The following is an 18438-nucleotide window of genomic DNA, read 5'->3' as shown; positions in this document are numbered from 1 at the left end:
TCCTAAAAGGGGATATGCTAAGACATCTAGACATTCCTAGTTAAAACACAGTATTAGGTAACCTAGATGCAAGCCAGAAATAAAGAGGACAGGGATAAATACACACAACAGTCAGAAATAGCTGTAAATGGTGTAAGCATGTAAATGTAATGCATTTATCCCCTACCAGACAGCAGAACAACAGCAGCCTCATAAGCACCTGGGGCAATTTTGACAGGGGGAGTATATACATCCGATTTCACCACTTGGCATTGGCTAACTCTTATAGAAGCTCTTGAAAAGCCCTTGTTTGACCTGTAACGCTGAGTAAACTACAGGCATGAGTTTTGGGGGGGAAGGAGGGAAGTGGTCGCCCACTCCATTGAGAGCGCCTGATGTAGCAAGTGCCAAGTCTACTTCTCTCCCATTCAGATTGGAACTACTGACGCCTCACAGCTGGGCCTTATTTTGGTGGAGTGTTTCTAAGCTTGAAGTCAAGCCAATTCATGTTGATGGATTTACTCACAGAATACCCTGAATATGATTCTTTGCTAGCACTGCACTGGATCTTATTTTTAAATTATGACTTTCACCACTCTTCTAAGAATAGAGGCTGGCTCTGGAACAGCATGTCAGCTCCAGCGTTCTCCAAAGGTTACACGTTTCTCATCCTGTTCAGGTTTTGAGGCTTCAGTTTCCGCACTGACACCTTGCTAGATTAGGGCTGTGATGCTGGGGGTGTGTGTGTGTCATTCTGTGAAAGACCCTAAGAAGGAGGTGTCTTTCAGCAGCTCTCTTCCCACCTGGCAGAAGGAGACCTGCAAGTCTCCCTCAGCAGTCAGAAGCAACAGCAAAACACAGCTATGCTGACTCATGGTTTGCAGAACAGGGCTTTCTTGCAACTCTGAAAGGTAGGAACAAAAGCCTGTTTAATTAGAAAAACTTCACTGAAGCTGAACAGTAAATCTCAGCAGCAGAGAAAAGAGAAGGATTTCAGTACTAGGTAATCTGATACTAACAGTGAAGAGATCCCTCAGTGACCAGAGGCTGTGGGCAGGTGTTGCTTCAATCGAGCAGAGGCAGAGCTCCGTGCTGTGGAGCAGCCTGTCGCCAGGCACTGATGGAGACGCTGGAGGTTTCTGAGATTGCTCATTGGCTTTGCCTTTGCCTGTCTCCAACAACCCATGTGATGGGAGAAAAGCCAGTGCTGACAGCATTGTAATGTATGACAAGCTACAGTAGCAGCTCCAGCACTGCACGCTCAAAGAGGAAAAGATGATTCTTTCCTGGATGCTCTCTAAGAAATTTGCTGTTCAATGGGAAATATAATCACTGTCTAGAAGAGATCCAGACCAGAACTAAGGACAGAACATGGCTCTAGGTAGAATAAACATTCTTGGGAAAGCAACAGATTCACTACAGTCTCCATAAGAAAATGAAAAATTTTAACTTAGAAGTACAAAGGCCCCAATAAGGACGATGGGGTTCCTTTTAGACCCCAGCTTTGGAAGAAAGATACAATGAGCTGCAATGGCTACAAAACAGACTCCAGAGGACAAAGCTGGGAGGATCTCTGGATTATTGCATGCATGCAGAACTCAGCTTCCACATCCATTCCTCTCCATTTCCACTGCCTTTGCACAGGGGTGGCAGGTCTTCTCCACAAAGGAACCGTTGCTGAAAATCCCACAGCCAGAGGAATTCAGAGCTTTATGCGTCTTCTACAGATACCACTGAAAGTGTACTTTATTTAGCACCACTCACTGAAGAATTTCAAAGCGCTGACAGTCTTCACAATTCATGTTAGTTCATGAATGGTCCTTGCCATTTCTAGAATTTCTGCTGTTATTCTATGGGCAGGGAGAGAGAAGAACAGGGATGTAATAGCTCCACAGCAATAAGTGCTGCAATTTGGAATATACTGGTTTGCACACACCTAATATCTCATCGCTGTGACTTTTGACTACTACATTGAAGTTCAGACTCCCAGGCCCCCTCCTTCATTCACCAGGCAGACATGTTATTTTGGAACAGAATATCCTACAGTAAGATTGAGTAATGCCATACACCATGAATAGCTCCTCTGGGATCAGAGGGTCTATCTGTAATACAAAATATGATTTTTTAAGTAGTAAAAATTGAATGGCATTCAGTCAATTTTTTGCAGCCTCCACTGACTCACGGTGCTTTCACCTGCAATTTAAGTAATGCAGAAGAGAAGCTGGAACATGGAAGACCAGGTTTCTTAGCAGGGAGTTGTCTGATGCACCTCGAATTCAAAAGATGACGTGCACACACATTTTCCTAGACAAAATACAGCAATCACATCCTGAGTGATGCAAACAGGTAGATCTCTCTCAGTTTTGGTGGAAGTACACTGATTGATAGTAACCGAGAACCTGCAGGAGTACAAACTGCTTTAGGGTTCCCATAATAAACCTAACCTCTTCCAGCTATTCAAAAGATGCTCTCAGGCAAAATAACAGGATTCTATTTAGCAGAGGGAAGCACATGATTGTTCTAATGCATTGTACAACTGAAGCTGTGATAATGTGGGCTAGAAGATGATGTTTTTAAGCGAAAGGGAAATCAATTGTAATTATAATTGTTATTGTCTTTATATATTACCAGCTGTATTGATTAACTTCATCCTGTGTGTCTCTGGCAACATTATCTCATGCTAGCATTGGAGAGCAGCAGAGATCGGTGTATTTTTAGAAACCAGATTCCCACAGTGCAATTGTAGCAATGGGATGATTGTACACATGCATATTAAAATGCCAACAGATGAACTCCTGGACAGTGCCAGCAAACATTTCACTGTTTGGAGTAGGAGGAAAGGGCAGGAACGTACAGCTCTGGAGTTCAAAAACTGACAAGCACAGCAAATTTATCTCTAAGAGCTGTGTGGCTCACATTGGCCAGCATGAAAGGGAAGCTGATAAAAAGCAGAAGCTCACCTTTCAGAATTAAGAGATGATGCATTTGCAGGTCAGAGTGTCCATATCTCTCCTGCCTTACTTGGTCCCATAATACATGAAATTACATCTCTGTACCAGTAAAGAGAACCAATGGCTATCTATAGACATCCTTCAAGGGCTCAGTCCTGGGCCTCAGCTGCCAGTGGGCAGCATTTGGGGTGCCTGTGTTACACAACAGGGCATGATGCAGAGGTCCCCAGATCACTGAATCTCATCAAGACTGCAGAAGTGCAAGGCTTACTGCTGGTCACAAAACTGTACAGATGTGGGCACACAGCTGGTAGGGCCAAGTTGCCTGTAAGCAAAGTTGGTAGGGAGGTAACACAGAGCTGCCTGTGCAGAGCAGATGTGCAGCAGCATCTGTTATGAACTTACACATCTTGTAAAGCATTTATATGTCTTGTAAAGCAGAAGATGCTGTTTCAGACTCTCTGGGAACATCAGCCAAGTTAACAGTCCTGTCACTGGGCTGGTTTAGACAGGAGTTGTACAGGACTGATCAAGGTCTGAACCTCTCTGCTAAGAGCCAGCCCAAGTGCCTTTAAGTAGAGCACAATATGGGTTCACTTGTAGAAGAAATAACTAATGTACACTTGAAGCATTCAGCAGCCATTCACGTATCAGCATCTCAGAACACCTAGTATCTTCCATTAGACTGTTGCTGTATTCAATATAAACAAACTGATGATCACAGCCCATCACAGGAGCATGGTGACTATTACACTTCATAAAACTGGCAGTCCAAATAGTTCAGTCTTTGGCTGTGCTAACTAGAATGTGTTTGGAGGACAGCCCAAGGGATGCTGTGGCAGACAGCTACAGCATAGCCTGCCCCAGATACATTTTTCCCATTCTCTTCAAGTAGAATTGGCCTGAAACCTATTCAGTAGTCTTGAATTTTATGTATTTATCACTGCAGTAGGACATGTTGGTATTGGAGGCTGTTAAATGCCTAATCTTTTTCAGAGTCCTGTTATGTTTATGCATGCTGATATTGTTCATGAATGGCAATATACTCCATGCAAAGAAAATTCCTCTCTGTCTGCCTTCAATGTACTGCTCTTCTGTCTCATTATATGCCCTTTTAAGCTTTAATATGTGGATGAATAAAGAGAAGACCCTAAACTACTTTCTCAGTGTCATTTAGCTTTTTATATACTTTCATCATGTTTATTATCACTTTCTTCAAAGTACACAGTCCTTTTCACCCTAATGACCAAATACCAGACTAGAAATTTTTCTAAAATGTTTTAGCACATGGCTCCAATCCACACTATAAGAATTAACAGTCACCACAGTCAAAGTAAATTGCAGGTGGTGGTATATTGCCTAACATCCTTATGTAAATGTAAGATAAAGGCCTACTCCAGGTCGTGCAGTGAAACATGAAATCCAAGTGAACAGGCTTTGCATATCAAGTTAGATCTTCATTTCAGAAAAGCCTCTAATTATGCTGAAATGTGTGCTTTCAAGCTTTCCTACACCTGGCCTCCAGGAACCCCCCCAGTTAACTGCAAGCAATGACTCCCTCCATGTCACTCTTTCCCCACAATGGATTTTAGACATTGAACCTACATAGCTACAGCACCAGACCAAATGGACCTCCATCTCCTCAGCCTGTGCCCACCTGCCTCTGGCCATCCTCCAAATAATTTTTGTGGCTTCCTTTATGTTCAAGCCATCTTTTTCTACCTGCAGTGCAGGAAGGGAGTAGGCAGATCTGGCCTCTCAGAGCATCCCACTCCACAGGGAACATCTTGTTCTGGAGAGGGCATGGCAGGAAGAAACATCCTTCATGGCATTCATGGTGATGGGAGCCAGGTTTCAAACAGGAAGCCACAATTTTCATTGCCAGAGACTGAAACCCATCTCGGGCACATAGCATCTTTACTTGCCCTCTTCTAAGCTGCTTGGTTTACGCCTCAAACAGATCCTAAGGGAAATTCTGGATACCTTCACAGGTGAAATTCCATATACGGGCATGAAGCCACAGGCTGTGACGGCTGGCATGCATATATGTATCAGCATGTCAAAGCTTCCACAGCAACATATAACTAGTATACACAAACACAATTACACATACATTTATTGGGAGAAGGTGGTAGAGTGACTCAAACATGTGTCAACAGCTTCCCAGGGTGAGGATTTAAAAGAGCTATTTGGTACAATAAAGACTGATGTTTAATACACAATTTTCTGCAAAGACGGCTTTTTTTGCTTAGGCCAGCTGAGTGGCTATGTTAATGGGAAAACTGGAAGCCTTTCAGTGGGTGAGTAGTAGCTGAAGCTGCAGGGGTATTCATGCCACCTTCTGCAGCATCTAATTTCAGCTGTGGTAATTCAGTTGGGTCTTTGTGGGTTCCCTATATAAGCAGTAGAAAGAAAGATGCTCCTCCAGAGAATGACTTAGCAGAGACAATTTTGATGCCCTGAATGGTCTTGCAGAGGCCTTAGCTCCAATGTTTATAAAGGGGCCTTGAGGACACTCACCTTCTACCAAACACCCACATGTGGATGCCTGATCTCCCCTTCACACAGATACACACCCTGTGTTTGAAGTTTAAAAAAAAAAAAAAAGAGGTGGAAACAGCAGGCCACAGATAGGTGTCTCTAGATGTTTCCTTAAGCACATGCTAATAGGAAGGAAACCACCACCCTAAGAAAGTGAAGAACAGCAAAGGCTTTCAGTGCTGAAGGCAGAGTTATGCATCACTCATACAACAAAGACGACACTTGCAATTCTGCTTCCACAGGGGTTCACTTGTCCTGCCAGGCTTGGAAAGAGATCTGAATAAAAAGCCCTGGAAGGAGCTGAGGCACTCAGGGCAGCACCTGCACAACATCCCTCTTCAGCATCTCACAGGTGATGCAAGCATCTTCTACACATAGGAGTAAGAAACACAATGCATTCTATCAACTAGAAATGCTAAATGATGTGGAAAGGTCTCTATAAGCATGTGATCTTTATTTATTTTTAATTATTTTCCATATTGCTGAGAGCAGAGTTTCCTATTAGCCAGCTCCAAAGTAATTATTGGTTACAGAACTTTCAATGGCTTTCAAGCAGGTTCTGCATTGCCAAAAGCAGGTGGCAATAGGAAAACACCACGTGCCTCCCCTTCCACCAAAAGTAAAACCAGATAAAGCAGAATCGCATTTCAACAGAGCAGATTTATCGTTTTGCTTAGACTGAAGAGGGTAATTTTATTATCACTGTCCTTTTTAAATTGTTCAGCACTGGCATATGAAGAAAGATAGAGAACAGCACCTTCTTAGAACCCAAACTACCAAATAGCTCTTGGCTGGTGGGTTTCTTTGCAAACAGCACTGGGAATGCTAAATGTTTCAGTATTCAGCCTTCATTCCTTGATGGTCTCCTACTCTTGAACGTAGAGGAAACAACGGTGGTACTCTAGTGATGTCAAGGAGGTTACAGCAGCAAACAAATCTCACCTGAGCTGGTTTGGGCTGCCAGTTTTGTGCATAGCTTACATTTTATCACTTCAAAATGGCTGACTGCTGGAGACGGGTGAATGATCACTGGCTACCCAAAGTCAAAGTCAGCCTGACAGGTGTTTCCAAGTGCTTTACCAAAAGGTATAAATACCAGGCATGAATTATTAAGTGACCACCTCTGGGGGAATTGGACAGAAACAATTCATTGAGCTGGGTCTCACCTAGCACCAATGCTATGATGTATCTGAACATGCTCACCCTCCCATAAGGCTGCAGCCTCTACACAGGAAGGGGAATGGGTAGAGTGCCTGAAAGCAGAAAGGGAACAGGCCCATGTCTCTGCACAGAGATAACAGCCCTCCAGCTGCTTATTTAGCTACAGTCAGAATGCATCCTGTTTTGTGAATCGGCCAGCACACAGGAAAAAAACATGGGCATGAATCTCCTTGCTCAGCAGATGCAGGACACAGGCTTTTCATTTTCTAAGACAATATTATTTTTATATGCAGTCTTAGCTAAACTCAGGAGTCCTGATGTGTTCTTACTCACTTCAAATTCCTTGTCCACTTCATCCAACTAAAGACTGAGCAAAGATCCGGGCTAAGGACTCTGATGGACTGCAGAAACAGAAGGACAATGATATGTTCACCTATTTTGTTAAACCTGAAGTCTCTGGAGATGCAAGACTTTGCATTTACAGGCATTTTTTTATTGCCAGTGGGGTTCAGGATCATAAGGTCTTTGGAGCTTAGAGATTCAGACCCTGAATTTTTTTTTTCACTTTTGCCTATTTTATACTCTTTGTATCAAGATAATCCATTTTAATACACTCCAAGGAAATGAGGGGAAAACCCTCAGATTCCTAACTAGGTTAGGGCTATACTAAACCTTCCATGGGCAAAGATCTAGGCAAGGGTGGCCCTACTCTGACAGAGGGACAGCACTAAGGATGTAGTTTAAAGATAACAGAAGTAAAAGAAGGAGATGTCAAAGAAGGACTGGGACACAGTCTTTTGGGTTCTAATTACAGTTGGCTCCTCTGGAGTATCCTCTGAGGAAATTTTACACAGCAGCAGCCCATTAGCTGTAAAAGACCATGCACAAAAGCCTCAGAGAAAAAAAATCTTCATGCAGACAACAAAATCACCAAAAAAATCACAAAAAAGCACGTACCCCTTTCTTTTCTTTTTGTTCATTGCAAGAAAAGTATAAATACATATAGGCAGTCACACACAGATTTATTCCTGACCTTCAAAACATTTCTAATTCGAATGAGTCCAAAGCCTACATATGTGTGTTAGGTAGGCATCACTGCAGCTTGTTGCATTCTACCAGCAAAGCATCTTACAAACTATAATCCGTTCTCTTCTAGCAACCATTGCCTTGGTAAAACAGTGATTTGTTTTTTTCATAGCTGAGTGATACCAGTGCAATGGGAAATGCAAACAGCACCTTCGTGCACCAAAGAAGGTCCTGTGATGGTGATGTTTGCTTCTTAGGACATGAAATGGTTGAATTCAACATCAAGGTATTAGACCAGCCAAAAAGAATCACAGGAATAAAACTGGTACTCAAAAGCTCACACTAATGCTATGTATTTTCCACACTAGCTTCCACAACTGCAGAGAATATTTCTCTGCTCTTCATGGGACTCACTCATTCACTATCATATTTACTCTAACCAAATTATGATTCCCAAGGGAAACCTGGAAACTGCTGTGGAGCCTTACCTAGGGCCAGCATTAGACTGGGGTCCAACACAGCTCTGACCTACTGCTATCTGCTCCCTCATATCAGTCCCAAAGCAGAAAAAGAAATGGTCATCTTTCAGCTCAGGGTGTAACGGTCCAGCCTATCCCACAGAAAGCCAGGCTTGACACTCGTCACACATGAAGCTTTCCCACAGGCAAAAACAAGCCTCGAGAAGCTGTAGAGATAAGTTTATAATGCAGTGATGACTCCTTCTACACAATCAGGAGAGGAAAAACACACCAGGCACACTTACTGCACCAGGCCCTGGGGCATGCTTGTAGCTTGTGCAATGCTACCAGAATACACATTAACAAACAGAGCAATAACAAAGTAATAATTGTGAAGGGGAAAGAAACCTATCTGATGCACTCTTAAACTGAATTAAAGGCACCACAGTAGCTTGCATGTAACAGAATCTGACTCAGGAGAAACTGGTCCAGCTCTGTAAAAGCAAACCAGCCCCATGGCAAACCTGAGCATGAAGTGACTCTTTGTCATGCTTTGTAAGGGGTTATCACCCTGGGGTTTTTTTTTAGGTAGCACAGTTGTAGCTCTGTCTGCCTGCATCTCTGCGTCAGATTGAGAAAGGGGATTCTCCAGATAAGTGGCCTAGCTAGTAACAGCATATAAATTGTCAAACAAAACCAGAGGTGTGTAGGTAACACGGGCCCCTCTGAAGGCACGGTCAGTAGGGTAACTTAAGCACATTCATGGTGTAGAACTGCAGAGCGGAAAAAGCTCAGTATAACCTGCTGTCAATCTGCATCAGAAGACATTTATATGGGAAAAAAGATCAGAAGACTCGTGGTCCTGCAGCCATGAAGCAGATGCACCATGCATCCCTGACTGTCTAGCTACAAGCAAGAGAAGAACAGGCCAGTTTGCAACAGCGTCTGCAGCAGGTTCAGTCTACATCTTCCTCATCCCTGAATCAACCCTGCAAAGGGCCATCTGATAACAGCCGAGCTCCATCAGCACAATTCAGACAAAATGATCCCAGAAGGTACAAGAGAACATGCTAGAGGGGGAGCAGTCATGTGCTAAAATGCCTACGTTATTTTTGAACGAAAGCTTGTTCACGTCCCACCATCTCTGAATAAGCAGAACAAGCATCTGACTGGTGAGAGATCTCTGCAGTGCTCCTCAAACTCCCTACTGCTCCACCATGTGATGATATGCACAGGAGTCACTGCGCTTTGAAAAATCCAGACTATTACCAACAGGTTTTATCAGGAATTGGTTGCTGCTTAGAAAACTGTGAATGATCTCATAAGCTGCAACATTTGCTAAGTGAAACCGGCTGCTGAGGAGACAGAGTTTTGATTTTGGGAGCTAGCTGCATCACTAGCAAAGGTTACGTATCTTGGCTCCTCCACAGAGAAGGATTTGTTGAAAACTCAACCCAGTATGGGGTAAACAGTGAGTTACTGAGAATATGCTCTCTGCCCAGGGGATTTCTTGCCAAAGGAGACAAGCCCCTTTGCAGCAAAATATGGATAAATATGGATAAAATATGGATTGCGGCCAGATTTGGAAATAATTATATCTGCTTTGTTCACATAACATTCCACAACTGGGCAGTTGGACCAACGCCATTTCCATACAAACTGATTTTAAATCGCCATCAGTCTTTCAGATGCTGACTTGCATCTGACCGAGCAGACAGTGAATACCCTGTGGCTTACATTATAAACAACTCTATAAATACAAGGAAATAGAAACAAAAGTTGCTCCTTTGAAACCTCTGGCAATCAGCTTGTGTTGGGAAGATGAGTCTTGGTGCTTTTGGTGCTGTTTGCAGCCATGTTTCCAACTCACTAGGTACTGCATACATGGAAGAATGGGGGTATGAAAATTCCTCAACACCTAGATCCCTCTTTGGCCAAACAAAGGTACAAAGCCCAAGCTGGTGCTCTGAAAATAGCCCCCTCTCAGCTATGGTGGGAATCGAGGCTCCTTGCAACACGCACTACACCCTATAAATTGACAGGTTTATTGTGCTTATTAAACTTTTTTTCAGTTCAGTGGTTAAAAACTGAAAACCATGGGCCAAATTCACTGCTAATGTACATCCCTTGAGTTCAGTAAGCTTAGAGATGGGGGGGCTGCAGCTCACTGCTAAGTTGCACATTATCTCTCTTGAAATGACACAGACTGTATGGCTGATGCAGGGAATGGCATGGGGAAGTGCTCCCTGGCAAGGGCTCCTGCAGAGCACATCAGCGACACCACAGAAGCCGGCTGGGATCATATGTGCTTACTAGAACCACAGAGCTGGTTCAGAGACAGCACCCTTTTCCTAGCACTGAAACCCACTCAGCCATGATTTAGAGAGGGCTCCTACTTAGAGCCTGGTGAATTTAAAGATTGCACAGGCACCTGGATTTCCTAATCTCATCTTTCCTAGCTCTCCCTGTGGCAATAGAGCTGGTTCAGCTGCTCTCAAGAGATCCCTGACTGATCCTGGATATTGAAGGGGTGAGGGCTGGACCTCATCTCCTCATCTGCCCAGCTGCCTTTGTCATACTGCTGTTTCCCTCTGACCAGCTCTCCACACTCCCTTCTGCCTGCTCCTTCCCACATTCTGCCTGTTCTTGGTACAAATGTCAGGGGTTCAGTCTTGCTTCTTTATGCTTGTGAGATAACAGCAGGGGACCACACAGAGACAACAGACCCCACTGGCTGAGGGTCTCATTCTGGCTGCTGGTGTAGCCAAAGGCCATTGCATGCAGGACTCTGGGACAGATAGTACTTCTGTTAGCATTCAAAAACGTTTTGGCTATTTGGAGCATGGTACTTTCTCTCTAGATTCTGTATTGTTGTATATACTTTACCTATAAGAGCAATCCTGTCAGGTAGTTTAGGACCAGATATGGCCAAACTCATGTATTTCTCATATAAGAGCTTTCCAGAAAGCAATCCTGTTTTTCTGAGATCTACCCTTGTTATCTGCCTACATCCTAGATGCTTTGCATCTCAACAAACATAGATCAAGAAACCAAACCCATTGCAGAAAAATAAGACAGAGGATAAAACTGACATATGTGGTACTGAAATAGGCATCAGATATGAGTCTGAAAGACACTGAGAAAGATTTTGACAAATATCTGCAAAAGGAACCACTTTCTTTGCACAGCAGTTGCATTTGAGACAGAAGTAGTCATTAACCCAGGAAAACCTCAGCTGCTTCTGGTGTAAAACCTGGAACTGAATCCTACTTTTGCTTATGTTAATGGACATTTTGCCATTCAATGTAAAGAGAAAAAGGCATGATCTTCAGAAGAAACATTCTCAAATTATTTTTATTGATATGCATCACCACCAATCACAAAACATTGGCTCGTGAGGAAAACTTGTCCAAAACACCTGAACCAGGCACTGGAATTTCACTGACTGTGTTGACACATAGATATGAAATGAACTTGTGTGATTACAACAGGATATTGCAGGTCTTCTTTTATATATATATATATAAATAAAACCCACCTCTAGAGGTAAGTTTCAATGTTCCTAAACCTCAAAAAAACAACCCCCCCCAAAAACCCAAACCCCTCTGAAATGCCTTAGAAATGAAAAAGCCTTAAAACAGATGTTTGTGATAGAGCTGAACAGCTTGGTATGCAAAAGACTGCTGTAATAGTGCCCATCACATACACAGAGTTAGTAGTTTGTACCTCAGAATTTCCTACCATCTGATCTACAAGAGCATTTGGAGGCTCTTGGCTCCTGTCATCACAGAGAAGAGCTGATGCACAAGGAAGGAAGACAGCTATGGAAATCAACTCACCTTTGTCCAATAAATAAATCTGATCATTATAACAGAATAATGGTCTCCAACCATTTTTAGCACTTTTAATCTTAAATGTACAAAATTCACAAGCCATGCCTCTTAACGGCAAGAGACTGTCATTAAATGAATAATTCTAATTTCTTTTTTTATTGACTTTCTGCATTTAGAGCCTACATTGAAAAAAAAACAATTAGGCACACTGGAAAGCTTTGCTTTGCTTTCCTGCTGACAGCTGAGGTACTCACACAATACCACCTTCTAGGAGATGGAAGTACTGTCAGACCTGGGAGGAAACAGTACATGTTGCCTATACATCATTTTGGCCGTCCATGGCTTGCTGGGCTGCTACACTTGTCAGCTCTTTTTCCTTCTCAGCTTGCCTGAGTAACACAGTTAAATTAGGGCTGAAGTCAGATTGTTTTCAGTCTGCGCTTGTCTTAAAGTTTGTTTTATCTCCTTCACACCTGAACAGGCCAGCACTGCCAGCAGCTTGCCAGTTTTTGCCAGCTACACTGCTTTTCTATTGCTGCTTCTGACAAGCCTTGCCATCATTAAAATGCACATACACTAAAATACACTTTGTACACGCTGCTGATGAGTTACTTAGAAAAACATGTTGAGGCCAGGTGTACACGTAGTATCATCACACTGAAGTAATTAACTTCTGCCACTTTGAGGATGTGGTCTAGACCACAGCAGGAAAAATGGGGCTGTTCTCACGTTCATGAGCTGGTTAATCCACTGGGTAGCCCTCATATGGCAAGAATGTGAGCATGCATGTTCATTAGAGGCTCCAAATCAGCTGCAAACATGATTGAGACTCAGAAAGGAGTTCCTTAGGAGAAAAACAAACAAAACAAAAAACCCTCCCAACAAACAGTGCTGAGTGTCAGCAACCCTACCCTTGCCCAAATAAGCCTGAGCTACAACCCAATGAACATACATGCCCTTTAGATATAGGAGATTTCTAAGACCCACCTAAATAACTGCCATTTCATCTATTTTCTGTCAATACATAGGGTTCTTTGTAGTTAACACATTTAGGATTGTTTAAGGACAATTCTGGGATTTTTAATGGCTCGTGAATCACAGGATTCCAGTAAAGTGCTCCAGTAAGATAGCTAGGGAGATTTGTATAAAACAGTAACAAACCTGCACTCCAAACAGATTTGTATGTTGCATCCAAAACATACATGCTTTATATTTTATGTCATTGCAACTAGAATAGATGGAGACAGTCCCTTCCTTGAAGAGCTGGGAAAAGCTAAGACACCTTTGTTGGATCCTCAAAACAAGAGAAACCAGCGCCTGGTCATTCTGCATGCCCAAAGCTCAATGCTAATGGAAGTAGCAGCAATGCAGAAGACATGGGTATTTAAGATGTTCAGAAGAGTATCTCAGTGCCTCTGAAATAGATCTGAGAGGGGACAAGGACCTCCACATAGGGGTTATTGTAACTGCTAACACCTAGCACAGGGAGGCCAGGCTCAGCAAGTTTGTTTCACTGCCAGCACAGACGCATGAGAAGAGCACGTGGAGCAGGAATTAGTTCAGACACTGCTTGAACAGCAAGGATTGGCAACCCTCAGGATCTTTGCTACTGCACAGCCAGCTTACAGACACAGATGGGCTCTTCATACAGGAGTCCTCAGTGCGACTGGGGAATGTCCTGGGGCCAAGAGGTGCTCCTGGCTCCCTCAACTCTAACACAGACGAGAGCGCTGCAGTGCCCTGGGGAAGAGCAAGGCAGTCCGCGCTGATTCTGGGTTGAGCCCAGGGCACCAACCACTGCTCAAAGAAACATGCATCAGCTACTCATAGATCTGTTTTACCACCTTGCAATGCCAAAGGACAGATCAGCAGCAGAGTTTAGTAACAGGCTGCTTAGTTAATTCTTTACTCAGCTGCAGCTTTGTTTAACTTAACTAACAATACACAATTTTTCTTTTACTAACTGTTGTCCATTTAGAAGCCAGCAGAAAGCCCATATTATTCATTCAGCTAGCTTTGATAATGCCCACCTTAAGAAACCACAGCCACAAACTATTTTCATGTAAAGCTTTTGATTGGTAAATTCAGTCAGACAAGCTCTTTCTGCTTGGTAATGCAGTAGTAATGGTTCAGCTATAATGGTCTAAGATAAATGCAGTTTTACTGAATTAAAAACATTTTGGAGAAATGTGCCAATTCAGTTTCATGTCAGGATGGGAAAAAGTCAAAACATTCTGCGAAAATAAGTTGCAATGCTTTGATATCCTCTTTTCAATTTGCTTGATTTTTTTCTATTTCCACAGAAAAATTTAAATGTTAGCACAAATGAAAGCCTTTGGCATTAGTGAAATGAAATGATCTGGTAGGTCCAAAGACCATTTAAAATTCATTCTAGGGATAATTTCAAATCTTCAAATGTCCGATTCAATTGTGAATTTAAAAAAAAAAAAAAAAAAAAGAAAGAAAAATTAAGCACCACAGTTTCTCACAAAACAGACTATCTAGTTTCTGAGCAGCAGCGTTGCCAGGCTCAGCAGAGAGGGAAGCAAAATGCCTTAAGTTTGAAGATGCATCTAGTCTGATTACAGCAAGTTTCTTCCCCATAAACTGAGCAGGGAAGCCAGAAAAAGCTTAGCTTGCACTGCCAGGAGCATTGTTATACATATCTTTGAAATTTAAAAAACAAACAAACAAAACAAAACAAACCAAACCCCAAGAAACCTAACACAACAACCTGCTCTATCCACTGCTAGTGATCCAACGTCTTTCAGAAGATATTCTGCATTACGCTACACAATATATGGTACAACTTACAGTATAACTAGAAGTTACATTCAGGAACCATGTTGTCAACTCCAAAATGAGAAATAAAAAGCTAAATTGTTTCCTTTCAAATACTGAATTTTCTTGAAAATTCTGAATAAGTTTTATCAAGGGCATGGATATAGACCATAACAAGTTCTCCCTGCCATCCTTAATTCCCCACCTAGGAGGAGTGTCTGAGCGTCTAGACCATGCAGGTTTTTCAGAGACAGCCTTTGTGAATCTTCTTGACACACCACGACAGCTTTTTCCATTTGATACTTCTGGGAAGGTTACGCCCTCTCCTGACAGTTTAAGACTCAGCAGCAGTGACTGATAAAACTGCTTTGCAACAATTATCAAGTCAAAGCCGGACCTGGGAACCTCGGAGTTAACCAAGACCGGTCCCACTTGACTTAAAACCTCTCTTGCACTAGGCAGAGGGGCTTCACATTGAGATGGATATCTCAAAATTACAACTTTTTTCACCATGCTGTAAGAAAAGAAATTGCTTGGAAGTATACACTTTAAAAAAAACCCCAAACACCATATGTTTGAAAATGGATAAAACACCACTCTAGAATAATCTCCAAATAGCATACAGTGTTTACGATCTATGCAATTCTGTAAAGGAAACTTTCATATGTTGAAAATATAACCTTAAAATTAGCATTGTAACCCATGGATTCCATTTCACCGAACTAATACATAATATGCCTAATGCTATTATAGAGTCGTTCTGCCTTCGTAAGCAAATGTAATCTCCTTCAACCAGCAAAGCTTACATAGGAATGATTAAAGAAATCCCACACATCTTGTCAATCATTCACATTATGCCTAAATGAAGATCACCTTCAGTTTTTTATGTGGAACACTTACCTCTTGTCTGATCCTGCATTCAGGTTAAATGAATTTTATAGACTCAAAACTGCAGACTGATTAAAGCTTCTGGTCCTAGAAACTACTGAATAGTACCAAGAAAGAGAAGGAAACTTTCCTCTGGTCTAACTGGCAGGGACCATTTGGAGGGATTTTCTGCCTTTCTTTGTAAGTTGGGATACGAGTCACTTCCTCAAATCACCTGGGAATTTTACTTATCAAATTTCCTTCTATTCTAAGATCTATTCTAACTGGTGATACTGTCAATCTTTCTGGCTGTCTTTCTGTGGCACATGGATGTGCTCGTGGCTTTGGTCTTTTACACAGAAGGGCTTTACTTTTTGGGTTTTTTTAAGGGTGCTGCAGCTCAGGTTGCTGTCTGGGGAGTTTACCAGCAGTGTGTGTATTCCATATGCTCATTCAAATAATTGATACATCAGCTGTACAAGAGAAGATAATTACTACATTACCTCCTCTTATTATTTACAATGTTGCCATAAGAATGATTAACACTCATGGATAATGACCATCAACTAAACATAGCTGGAATGGGAAATGATTCGTCATGGACTAAGACTACACCCTGAGGTATATTTTGGGCCCCTGGAACTTAATGCTACTGACAAATATAGGAAGAAATAATCTAGGTTGTCTGTTGCTTTATAACAAACTATTTCACTGTTTTTATAGATTCTTCTCTGCACCCTTATGATTTGTAAAACAAACGTATTGTTATACATTGGGTGAAAGTCAAAGATCTTTGACTGCTAAATTGCCCTGCCTTCCAGTTCCCTCACCGCCTCTGCTTCTGTCCTGCCAGGTCTGCAAAGCTTTACGCTGCATTTCTGACACTAAGCTGAAAAAAAGAAAACAGCCACCAGGTGGCAAAATGTCATACTCATACAGCCTCATTAATAGTCACACAGCCTCATTAATAGTCACCTGTGATTATATTCAGCTACTGTAACAGGATTCCTAACATAACAGAAACATTGTATTAACAATGGAATTTTCCCACACTTCACAGATGCCTTTCATTGCTTATTAAATTAGCAGATTAATTATAATTACTCTTAAATGCATTTGAGGCATTTTTAGTCCACAAACTTATCTCAGGAATGAAAAGTTGTATGAATGGCCTTGTTTTAAGTCTTCCTCAGCCAAACTACTGTGTGTTTAAACATATGCTTAAGACTCTGTAGGAACAAAGTGTTAGTATTACACTTCGATCACTATTATTGTAATTTGCCAGCATGTTGTAGCTGCTGTACAGTACTGTCAAAGGATGTATGGCAGGCTTTGCATATTACTTAAAAATGTATTATGCATTTTTAAAGACCTAACGTGCTGTTAGTTCTGACAATATTCACCAGTACAGTTTAAAAAGGTATTAGAAAATAGAAAAAATATTTGAATAACAGAAGTATACATGTGTTGTTATTTCTCATTATTTCATTTAGTGGGCTTGCTGTAAACGTTCTTTCACCTACAAGGTCAAACCACTGTCTACTTATTTGCCCTTTTATCCAAGGAGACAAGATATATATATATATATATATATATATATGAAAAACACTATTTTAAAAAACAGAGTATTTCCCTGTATGCCTTTTTGACAGTCTTTCTATTCCTTTTTACAGAATTTGCACAGCCAACAAGCAAGTAAAACTATAAACTATAAAAAGTTCAACCGTAAAACTCATTAAAAATCAACTAAAGCACGATTTGACTGGTGTCACAACTAGCCTATGTACATGCCTCCCCTATGAAGCGTAGGCACATATGACTCTCTCTTTCTGTAAACAATTTTGTACCAAACTATTCTTTGAAGGTGGTGACTCCGGCAGACTCTGATGCGTAGGAGCCGACGTTACAGCGCGGTGCAGACAGGCCCTGAGGGACTCCACCTGGACTAAACGGTTTGCAAACTCTGAAGCTCCTTGGTCACAAGGAGACGTAAAAGGTGGAATAGTGGTATGGCAGCCCGTTCCAGAAGTGGGGTGCGGGATCATACATATGGGATCAGACTACTCCCCCCTAAACTTCAAGGGGGCGGAACTCTGCAGTAAACAATTTCCTAAGCAGAAATGCCAGCCTAGCCCTCAAGACTTGGAAATGAAACCCTCCCACAGTGCGGGCACAACCACAGTGGTGCTAGCGGCGAGGAAGCTCCGCCAGGGCCCTCACCCGGTGCTGCCGGTACCGCAGTGCCGCTCCCGCTCGGCAACCACAGCCCTTCTGCCAGTCTCCTCCCGCCACCGGCCCGCCGACAGACGGATTCGCCCCAGATTCCCCATTTCTATTTTGGATGAGGTGTTGGGTTTTTTTTTTATGCCACCGCCTGGTTTGGGAGCCCGCACGGCCACGGCCCCCCTCACAGGATCCCTGGCACTGAGCGCAGGCAGCCCCAGCGGAGGGCTTCACCTGGCACAGCCCACACGGCACCCCTGGGGCGAATGAAAAAAAAATTTTTAAAAAAATTTAAAACACCTCATATTGTCTACGCCAGGGCGCAGAAAACACCACGACCCGGCGCAGCCCTCTTCCTCCCGAGCTCAACATGGCGGCCGCAGCGTCACCCAGGGCATCGCCTCACGCCCCGTCCAAGATGGCCGCCCCACCGCGGTGGAAACGGCTTGCCAGCACTTAAGATATCAGCCACTCGGTTAAGCCACCATCTCCCTCAGCCGGTAGTGGGTCAGTACCGCCGCAGTTGCGTTCGTCCCTCGTTTAGTTATTTATTTACGTGTCCACCACGCCAGCCGACACTGGAAGTGACGCGGCTCTGGGGGTGGTGAAGCGGTTGCG

At 42.7% G+C, this 18438-nt stretch overlaps 1 long non-coding RNA gene across 1 annotated transcript in view; it reads right to left on the bottom strand.

Moving 5' to 3' along the window:
* LOC135312531 (uncharacterized) overlaps positions 1-18438 on the bottom strand; it is a 25101-nt gene extending 6663 nt beyond the window's left edge. Inside the window, exon 1 of the long non-coding RNA XR_010372110.1 lies at positions 18121-18438. This is a non-coding gene — a long non-coding RNA (uncharacterized LOC135312531). The remainder of the gene's footprint in view (positions 1-18120) is intronic.

This window comes from Phalacrocorax carbo, chromosome 3 (genome assembly GCF_963921805.1).
Source record: "Phalacrocorax carbo chromosome 3, bPhaCar2.1, whole genome shotgun sequence".
NCBI classification, from domain to species: Eukaryota; Metazoa; Chordata; class Aves; order Suliformes; family Phalacrocoracidae; genus Phalacrocorax; species Phalacrocorax carbo.
Note: the sequence above shows the minus strand (reverse complement) of the source record. Positions and strands in the feature narration are given on the sequence as shown.